This window comes from Puma concolor, chromosome A1, assembly GCF_028749965.1.
Source record: "Puma concolor isolate L17-30 chromosome A1, mPumCon1.1.hap2, whole genome shotgun sequence".
Classification (NCBI taxonomy): Eukaryota; Metazoa; Chordata; class Mammalia; order Carnivora; family Felidae; genus Puma; species Puma concolor.
In genome coordinates this window covers 233,139,068-233,149,004 of record NC_141667.1, presented here as the reverse complement: position 1 = coordinate 233,149,004, position 9,937 = coordinate 233,139,068, and the positions used below count along the sequence as shown (strand labels likewise).

Sequence of the window (9,937 nt, the reverse complement as noted above, 5' to 3'; positions counted from 1 at the left end):
ACAAATTTTGAGAGAAAAAGTTTTATTTACTTAGGTTTTCTTCTTCTTCTTCTTTTTTTTTTTTTTTTTAGAGAGAGAGAGAGAGAGAGAGCGCGCAGGGGAGGAGGGGTGGGAAGGGGACAGATCTGATCTGAAGCGGGCTCTGTGCTGACAGCAGAGAGCCCGATGCGGGGCTCAACCTCACAAACCGCAAGATCATGACCCGAGATCATGACCCGGGCTGAAGTCAGATGCTTAACTGACTGAGTTACCCAGGCGCCCCTATTTACTTAGTTTTATTGTGACATCAGAGTTGTGTAAATCAGACACATAAGGAAAGATTTAGGGGGAAGATCGTACTCTTCGGAAACAGAGTTCTCTGATCCCTGATCCACATTTGCAAGCCCCCAGGGTTGTTTCAATTTTGCCAGTGAGTTTCAAGAACTTACTTTGAAAAGTCTTGAAACGACATTAAGCCCTTGAAACTTTTTTGGCAACATGCCGTGGTGCCTTTGTAGAAAAGAAAGGAGTGATTACGACATGGAACCGATGGTGAGTTGTTGTAAGTCCCAGAGGTGTGGTCGGTCACTGCGGGATCGGATTCTGAACTTCCAAACACATCTGGATTAACTACCACTTCAGCTGCTCAAACAGTGGGGGGGGGGGGGGGGTCCTCTGTGGGGACCATGGAGAATAATATTTGGCCCCTCAAGTCCCATTAAGTCAACTACTCTTCAGAAAATAAAAGGTCTCATTTAGTGTGATTCCTGTAAAATAACACCATTTGGTTATTAAACTCATTTTCTTTTGGCCAGATGGCTCCCAACTGCTTTAAAATCACAAGTAGGTTGATGAATGAAAATGTAGGGAAGGAACCGGCGCCTGATGTTTTTTAATGCGTGTGGATTTTCCCCTTCAGGAAACAAGGATAGTGTCTACCTTCCCGAGAATTGACGTCGCATTAAGATTAGCTCCCGATGAAAAGAGCTAAGCTGTTACCATAAGCCCCGTTTCACAGGTGAGGAAACCCAGACACAACCGGGGGCGGGGGTGGGGGCACGAAGACCTCAGCAAAGGACAGACCCCAAGTTCACGGGAGGGGGGCATGGCAGGGAAATTGGAATGAAGGTTTTGGGAAAACAGTCTGGATTCTATTCCTATGTTTCTTCATGATTTCAATTCGGTCTATTAAAAAGGAGCTCTGCACTTGGATTTTCTTCAGAAAGAAGCTGATTAGAGATAAGCACTAAAAAAAAAAAAACAACCCAACTTTTTTGTTAATGTTTATTTATTTTGAAAGAGAGAGACAGACCGTGAACAGGGGAGGGGCAGAGAGAGAGGGAGACACAGAATCTGAAGCGGGCTCCGGGCTCTGAGCTGTCGGCACACAGACCGACGTGGGGCTCAAACTCATGAACCATGAGATCACAACCTGAGCTGAAATCAGACGCTTAACCGACTGAGCCACCCGGGCACCCCAAACATGTTTTAATTTTCAAAGTTGTTTTTTTTTTCTTTTTCTTTTAACCTGCTATAACCAGAAACCTTGTTAAATTTGGGGTGCTGAGTGTGTCTGCGATGAAAAGATTGAGAAGCATTAGACAAAGCAGGGCTTCCCTTGAACCTTCCAGAAGACGGCTTTCGGTTCTGTAATAGTTTCGTATATATCCCTAAGAGATGCACTGAGGCCCAGCTGGCCATGAGGAAATGGGGAAGAGAAGTGGAAGGAGTCTGGATGGAGAGGCGAGAGCCATTGGCAAGCTAGCTTATCCTTAATCTGGTTTTCCTAGAAAGCAGAGAGCATGGGTGCCATCATCCCAGCAGGGAGTGCCGTGCCCAGGAAAGAAGAGTGAGAGAACAGGGGGAAAGAAGCAGGAAAGAGGGAAAGCCAATAAGACGGTGCTTAACTGAGCTGCCCCCTGCTTGTGGTCAAGCTCAACGGGTTATGCGATCTGGAAGGACTATCTTTTGATGTGCCATTCAAATTGACTGCATCTCGGGACAGCACTTCCATAGGAGGGAGAGATGGAGAATTTACTCATCTCCTCCCCTCTCCCACCGGTCAGAGGTTTGCACCACAGACAGTAACCACCCCCTGATTTCTGGTGGCACACATCGCGTAGACACTATGTGGTCCCGAGGTATCTCGGGACAGAGCTCAGTAGAGAAGCCCCAAGCTGGACGTGGAGGCACTATGAAACCGCTTGTGCATGTCTAAGATGGGAGGCATGCTCCAGCTCTCGAGAAGCTGGTCACGGCTCGTGCAGATTGGTCAGAACAGCAGTGGCTGGGATGGAAAAGAGTGACCAAAGATCTCAGAAACATGAGAAAGAGAGAATCTGAGTAGTAGAAATCTCTACCCCGATTGCCTCCGGAAACATGGCTTTTTAAGTCATTACGTATGATATATAGACTTATAGAGGCTATTTGGCGTCCTCGGCCGACTGCGTACTGTTTCCCCAACGTCTATCTTCCTCTTCTTTTAACAGAACCCACAGTTTTTGACCGTGTACATGGCAGCACAGGATAAGGACTACGTACATTTCCTGGCCTCCCTTGCAGATAGTGTCCGTGTGACCTAGTTCTGTTCAATGGGAGGCAAGCAGAAGCGGTGTGTGCAACTTCTACTAAGTGTTCTCAAGTGGAGAGAGTATGATCTCCTTTGTCCTTCCCTTCATCCTAGGGACTGGAATTCGGAGGTAATCGATGGGACTCCGGTAGCCATTTTGGATCCCGGTAGCCATTTTGGACCCGGAGATGACAGTCCTGAATTGCTTCCAACAGAGAGACCTAAGCATTTAGGTCTTACTTAAGCCACTATTATTTTGGGCTTTCTGTTCTTTGGGCCAGACTTAATTCTAAATGATATGGCGTCCAAAGGATGGGGGATATAAATGGAAGAGAAGCATATATATATCCACTTGAAAAAATGGCTCTCACTGGCCTGTGTCCCCTCATCCCTGCCTCCTCGTAATATTTTTGACTAGCCTGCCTTGTGAGAACAGTAATAATTGCTACTTACTGAGCCTCTACTCTGAGTCAGGCACTGGGAGGCACTTTACATCTGGTATCTCATAGAATATTTACAACGTCTCTGTGAAGGAGGTATAATTATTGCCATTATGGCCATTTTCCATAACTGGTTGTCCCGCCCTGAATCTTGCTGCATTCAACCTACCGTATAAATAGTAGCCTGCTTGGTTCTTGCCACAGAAATCTTGTTGTAGCACCCTTCTGTTGAGGATATTTCCATGGTGTTTGAGTTATCTAATGCTATGTAACAAATCACCCCAAACACGGTGCTTAAAAAGATAGTTTCGGAGCACCCGCGTGGCTCTGTCGGTCGAGCGTCTGACTCTTTTTTTTTTTTTTTTTTTTTATTTAAAAAATTTTTTTTTTTCAACATTTATTTATTTTTTGGGACAGAGAGAGACAGAGCATGAACGGGTGAGGGGCAGAGAGAGAGGGAGACACAGAATCGGAAACAGGCTCCAGGCTCTGAGCCATCAGCCCAGAGCCCGACGCGGGGCTCGAACTCACGGACCGCGAGATCGTGACCTGGCTGAAGTCGGACGCTTAACCGACTGCGCCACCCAGGCGCCCCTCGAGCGTCTGACTCTTGATTCCAGCTTAGGTTGTGATATCAGGGTCATGGGATCGAGCCCCGCATCAGGCTCTGTGCTGGGCGTGGGGCCTGCTTAAGATTGTTCTCTCTCCCTCTGCTGCTCGTGCTTTCCCTCTCACGCTCTCTCCCTCAAAAGACAAAGCGAAACAAAACAAAAACTTCTGCTTCTGTTGATCAGGAATGTGAGGAGGACTCAGCCTGGCAGTTTTCTGTTGGGGCCCCTTGCCTGGTTGCAGTCATGAATTGGCCGGGGCCGCAGTCATGTGAAGACTTGATAGGGGTGTCCAGTCTGCTCCTAAGATGGCCCTCTCACGTGCCCGGGAAGCTGATGGTCGCTGTGGGACGGAGGCCTTCTCTGCGGGGCTGTTGTGCGGCCTCAGGAGATGGAGGCTGGCATGCCCCGGATGGAGCCGCCCAAGGCATCTGGAATGGAAGCTGCGCTGCCTCTTAGGCCTAGCCTTGGAGGTCACACCCATGACGTCCACCATATTGTTGTGGTTGAGGAGCTTGCCAGTGTCTGCCCAGGTCTGAGGCGAGAGACTACAGATCCCGCCTCTCCGTGAAACAGTGCCAATTGTCACTGGTGGAAGGGGGGACATACTGATGCGGTCATCTTGGGGAGACACAAAGCCTTTGCCTTTAGCCGTAGAGCTATCCTATCCCCCCCAATGGAACATCCCACACCCGGAGTCAGTTGTGGTTAGCGTTGCTTTCTGCCATTGCTGCCTTCACGAAGCCATGAGGAAACTCATGATAGAATGAAAGAAAGCAACTGGTGTTGAGGTTCTAACGTACTGATATGGTTTGCTCTTTCTGGGATGGTAGATCCTGCTTGTGCCCGACAAACCCCTGTGACGCGACCGCTGGCCACAGCACAGACTACGTTTCTGGGTTTCTATTGAGATGGATGTGTGGGTTTTCTTTATTTTTTTTAAGTTTGTTTTCTATTTTGAGAGAGAAAGGGGTGGAGAGAATGACCAAGGGAGGGGCAGAAGGAGATAGAGAGAGCGAGGGAGAGAATCTTAAGCAGACTCCACGCTCAGGGCAGAGCCCAATGTGGGGCTCCATCATGGCCGTGAGATCACAACCTGAGCTGAAACCAAGAGCTGGACGCTTAACTGACTGAGCTTCCCGGGTGCCCCCGGAGGTGTGGGTTTTAAAGCCACGTTTCCCAGCCCATGGTCCTTTTTGGGCTCCTGACTCATTAGGAGACTGGCCACATTCCCCCTCCCTGGCCTCCGTCTCTTCAGCGTTTGCCTGGGAGAGGCAGGAGGCCCAGAGGCAGGAGAGGACACAGCAGGAAGTTGCCAGTGCGCAGGGCAGGCTGGCTGAGGGAGGGAGGGGGGTGGGGGGAGAGAAAGGCCTTTGGTGGGGCAGCTCTGGGTGACTGGGTGACGCGTGAGGCCTGAGCCAGCCAGGCCCGGGGTCCAGCCGTGAAGCCCACACACCCACAGTCACAGCCGGCCTGGCCAGGAACGAAGCAAGATCAAATATGGCAGAACACAGTGAGCTGAGCTCAGTGGCTCGGAAAAGAGCGGGGTGGCAGAACAGGATGCGGGGGGGCGTCCCGTCACTCAGAGGTGCCGCTCAAGGTAAGAGGGCGGGAGCCTCCCTTGGTGTTTTTCACAACACCTCACAACAGGTTGTGGCCTTCCTTCATTCATGTCAGACCCAGAGCGGTGGGAACGGACCCTTCTCCCCACCCGGGGCCGTTTGTCCCCAGACCACGTTCCCTATGCGTCCTGTTCTCCCACTTAATCGGAGAGTGCGTCCCCCGCACCCCGCGCCTCTGCTTACTCCGTCTCCTGACCCGCAGCTGATTGTATAGGTGTTTGGAGGTGTCGGCTCTGAAGTGTTAAAAATAAAACCGAGCTTTCCATACTGGGATTTCTCATTATCGTGCTTACAAATGAGGCCCGCTGCCGCGTTTCCACAATTGGCTAACAAGCTCTAATTTGAGCGTTTCGGCTGGACCTTTGCACAGCAGGAGCCGACTCAGAGCAGATGCCTTCTCACAACTGCCTGTTTGGGGAGCTGGTCACGTTCCCATTCTAGCACAGCCTCCCTGAATAGAGAAGCCCCAGGTAGGGTGGACAAAAGGACGGCCAAGTCTGGAGAGCCTTCTGGTAGACGGCTATTGTGCCGGGCGGGCGGCGGGCCCAGGGAGAGGTTGCGGACGTCTGGCCAGGTACGCACAGCCTCCCCAGCCCGGCAAGAGGGCACTCGCCAGGTGAAGGTCAAGGTGTGGAGAGGAGGGCCTAGATACTCCTTCCACAGCTTCTTGGCCCCTGTGAAATGTTCCCGCCAGAAAGTGCACGGCTCTCCGGCTGGTGCTGAACTCAGTATACCTCGCGTGCTGAGTCTGCTTCCTGCCAATACTGTGCTTGTGACGGCAGAAGTCCTGGGCCAGGAACTGGGTTTGGCCAGTTCTCTTAGGGCAGGTTGAGTGGGTCAGCTGTAATAGACTTTTCTTTTTTTTTTAAACGGTTAGTTATTTTTTTTTTTTTAATTTTTTTTTTCAACATTTATTTATTTTTGGGACAGAGAGAGACAGAGCATGAATGGGGGAGGGGCAGAGAGAGAGAGAGGGAGACACAGAATCGGAAACAGGCTCCAGGCTCTGAGCCATCAGCCCAGAGCCTGACGCGGGGCTCGAACTCACAGACCGCAAGATCGTGACCTGGCTGAAGTCGGACGCTTAACCGACTGCGCCACCCAGGCGCCCCCGGTTAGTTATTTTTGAGAGAGCACAAGCACGGTCCAGGCAGAGTGGGGTGGGGGGTGGGGTGCAGAGGATCCAAAGCAGGCTCTGTGTTGACAGCAGCCAGACCCACTTGGGGCTTGAACTCATGAACTGCGAGATCACGACCTGAGTGGGCCACTCAACCGACCAAGCCACCCAGGTGCCCGTGTAATGAACCTTTAAAGAGGAAGAGAGAGAGGAAGAGCTCAGTAGAAGCTAGATGATGTTGGTGGCTGGCACTAGGTCCCCACTCCTCTTGTCGTAACTGCCTGGTCCACTGATGGCATCTGGAGAGAAGGATCGAGGAGTGACCAGAAGCAGCAGTAGGGGCTGAATTAAGGAGCCGGGATCCCCCAGCCCCAGCCCAGAGGCGCAATGGAATGTTCAGGGAGTCCTGTTCCTCCCTCCTCCCCAGGCCCCTCCCCCGAATGTCTGTTTGGCTCTTGCTGAATCCCTCCCACAGAAGTGCTTAGCAAATGTTTGCTCAAAGAATGAACGAATCTGGCTGGCGCCCTTCTAGTGGTTTCTTTCACCCCTGCTCACGTGCCCTTAAGGCCCCCCAACTATCGACTCCAGAATCTCCCCTGCTCCCCGTGATTCCCTCCCCTTCTTAACATTTTTGCTCCCCATCTGTCCATTTCAGATTAATTATTGGTCTCCAACCAATAGTTAGCCCTTCCCTGATGTGCTCAAGTTAACAAGGTCGAAATTTCTCAAATAAAACATGTACGTGTAGCTTTTATCAGGGACATTTCCAAACAGACAAGGAACTGGAAAGACTGGGATAATGGCCCTCCTCCCCACCGTATGCTCATCACCCAGTTTCCCACAATTATCAGCATTTTGCCAATCTTGTGTCCTCTTTCCTTCTGACCTTTTTCCTTCGCGGAGGGGTTGGGGAGGAGAGAGTATTTTCATCCTCTAGCTTTCTGAGTGCAGCTAAAAGCCTCCCTTACCTTCATTACCACATTAGCTCGTGAGGCCCGCATGGACAGTGTGGCACCTCCTGGCTCAATTATCTTCTGCTTCGAATGTCACAGAGTTTTACTTCTGTGCTGTGAGCTGTTGGAATTACACAGTTCTTACTGCTTTAAGTGCCGTTATTTAGAATCCAATTTGGCTCGCTTTAGATGAGCTATAGAGTCTCTACGTTGTTTCTCTTTGCCCTTTTTTCTTCTGAGGCTAAAAGTCAGAGCCGCCCAACCCCCTCCACCTGCCCCCTCACCCCCGTCCCAAAGTGTGTTTCTTTTTCTCCCTTTCTCTTTTCTAACCATACCCTGAAGCATTTCACCAGTGACCCTTTGTTATCTAACCACATGTCACCAGCTCAGGAGACAATCTGAAAATTGACAGCAATAAGGAAATAGCCTGGATCCAGGCTACTTCTCGAGGAGCCTCAAGCCCCAAGACAGGCCTACTAGGCTGTGTCGGGGAAATTCTCCGTCTCCTTGCTGTCTGGAGGGACAGGGACAGATGGAGGGACACATTGGGGGGTGGAGAGCTTTCCTGGGGGGCATCTGGTAGGTCTGCCTACCAGGCCTTCCTTACGTGTATGAAATTGACAACGATTCCTTGTGTCAGAAATTTAAAATTTGTGACATACATATTTCTCTTTTATGTCTCAGTCCTGGCATGCTTTGTTTTGACCGTTTTATTCTTAGGCAGAGAACAAAAAGATCAAGTTCGATTGCTTCCTCACCGGCATCCTGAAGGCACACGTGACGATATTTGGGGGTTCCACGTGTGCCCTTCGTGCAGACAGTCAGCTCTCCACGTTCTATGAATTTCTCTCAGCACAGCAAGCACATCTGCCAGGGGGGGTCCCAGAGTTCCTTTTCTCCTTGATTACCCAGCCCAGCTCAGCCAGGGAATATTTCCCAGTCTCATCCTGCCTGTGCCCAGACCTTCCCCACCCTCCCAAATCCCCCTAAACGGGAGCCAGTTGTGAGGGCCAGTGGACAGAGGGGTGTCTCGTGGGCTGAACCGGTCCCCTCGCCCTGGTCCCTTTCACGATCCTCCCTTCCTTTTAGTTCCTCTTCCCCCGTGGTCTCCCCCTCCCACCTGCTGCTTGGAGGCTTCTTGCAGAGACATACCTCCCGGTCCCAGACCTCAGCCCCCCCTCCCACACCCTCCCTTCCCCTGGCCTTCACCTAGTGCCTCGGGTCCTCAGAGCAATGCTCAGCCACGGGGCTGCTTGCGAGAAGTGGCTACTGCATAGGTAATTGACAGAAATCTGTGTGTTGAGTTGCTTCATTCATTCGTCAACCCTGCCCAGATAGCCCGCCTTCCCTTGTCGTATGAGCTGACATTTTTTGAGGGCTCACTGTGTGCCAGGTACATATTCACTCATTGTCCGTATTACCTTATTTAATCCGCACACCGGCCCTATGAGGCAGGTATTATTGTTACCCTCGTTTGGCAGATGAAGCACAGAGAGGTTCAGTCACTTGCCTAAAGGCACACAGCTGATAATTAGCAGAGAGGAAATTTGAATCTGAGATTCCCACTCAGCACCTGATTGGAGAACACAAAAGTCCTTAAAAGAGAACCCGAAACTATGTAAAATTACATACGGCATGGAAATAATTGGATAAGGATCTTGGCTCAGGTGGTGGAATTCTGATTCGGATGTTCTCCTTTTTCTCTTTTTATTTTCTCATTTCCATTAATTTTTTTTTTTTTAATTATAGGATTGCTCACATAGTGACTGTCGAAAATGAACCTGATGGTGGAGCTTCAGATGACATAGAAAGCCAGTGGAGGAGACGCTTTTGGTTAGGTTGCTTTGTATGTCCTACTAACCTCGGGCAGGCAGTCCCCCTTACATCCGGCTTGTGACCTTGTTTAAGTCCTGTAAAGGAAGACCCAAATTCCCAGGAATCATCAGTGATTTCTAGTCATTACGGAAATACTATGGGCAAAGTCTCCAGAAAGAAGGCATCCATCTTTAAGGATCTGAGAGTCAACTAAAATTGTAGGAGAAAGTAATTACGAGCGAGATAGATCTGTGATTATGACATTGCTTGGGACGAGAAATGAAAATATCCACAAACTCCCCGAGAGAGGACTCAGAATGGGAGAGCTGCGGTGTCACCAGGATAGACCTTGCCCAAACCCCCATGGTTTCTGCCTCCACTCTCCCTCCAGGATACTGTGGGCATAATCGGAGGGCAGGACCATGTCCATTCCCCTTGGTGCCCTGGCATCTAGCTACAGTACCTGGCACACAGCTGGTGCTGGGGGAGAAAGCAATGAATGAACGAACAGATGAATGAATGAACACGGTGACGAAGTGTTGCCGTGAAGTCAGTCAGGTGTGTGCAACCTGAACTGCCACTTAGGCATCTGTCACCTACTTCCCCTATTCGTCTTGCCAATTTCTTCGTCGTCCTTTAATCGCATCGCTCAGACCTCTCAGCACGGCTTCAGTCGCGGCGTCGTCACTCACAGTGGCGGGTGTCAGGCTTCGCCCACTGCATTATTCAGTGTGTCACGAGCTGCCTCGGTTCTAAAGGAGAAGGAGCCTCAAAAAAGTGGCTTCCCTACTTGCAGGCATGACACAGTGTCTTTGCTGCGCGAACTTTTGGTCT

General features: G+C 50.5%; 1 long non-coding RNA gene across 1 annotated transcript; it reads left to right on the top strand.

The window, feature by feature from the left end:
* Positions 1-289: 289 nt before the first annotated feature.
* On the top strand, positions 290-3,293 carry LOC147584857 (uncharacterized). Its single transcript, XR_015256001.1, has 3 exons — positions 290-531; positions 899-997; positions 2,469-3,293. It is a non-coding gene; the product is annotated as an uncharacterized LOC147584857 (long non-coding RNA).
* Positions 3,294-9,937: the final 6,644 nt, after the last annotated feature.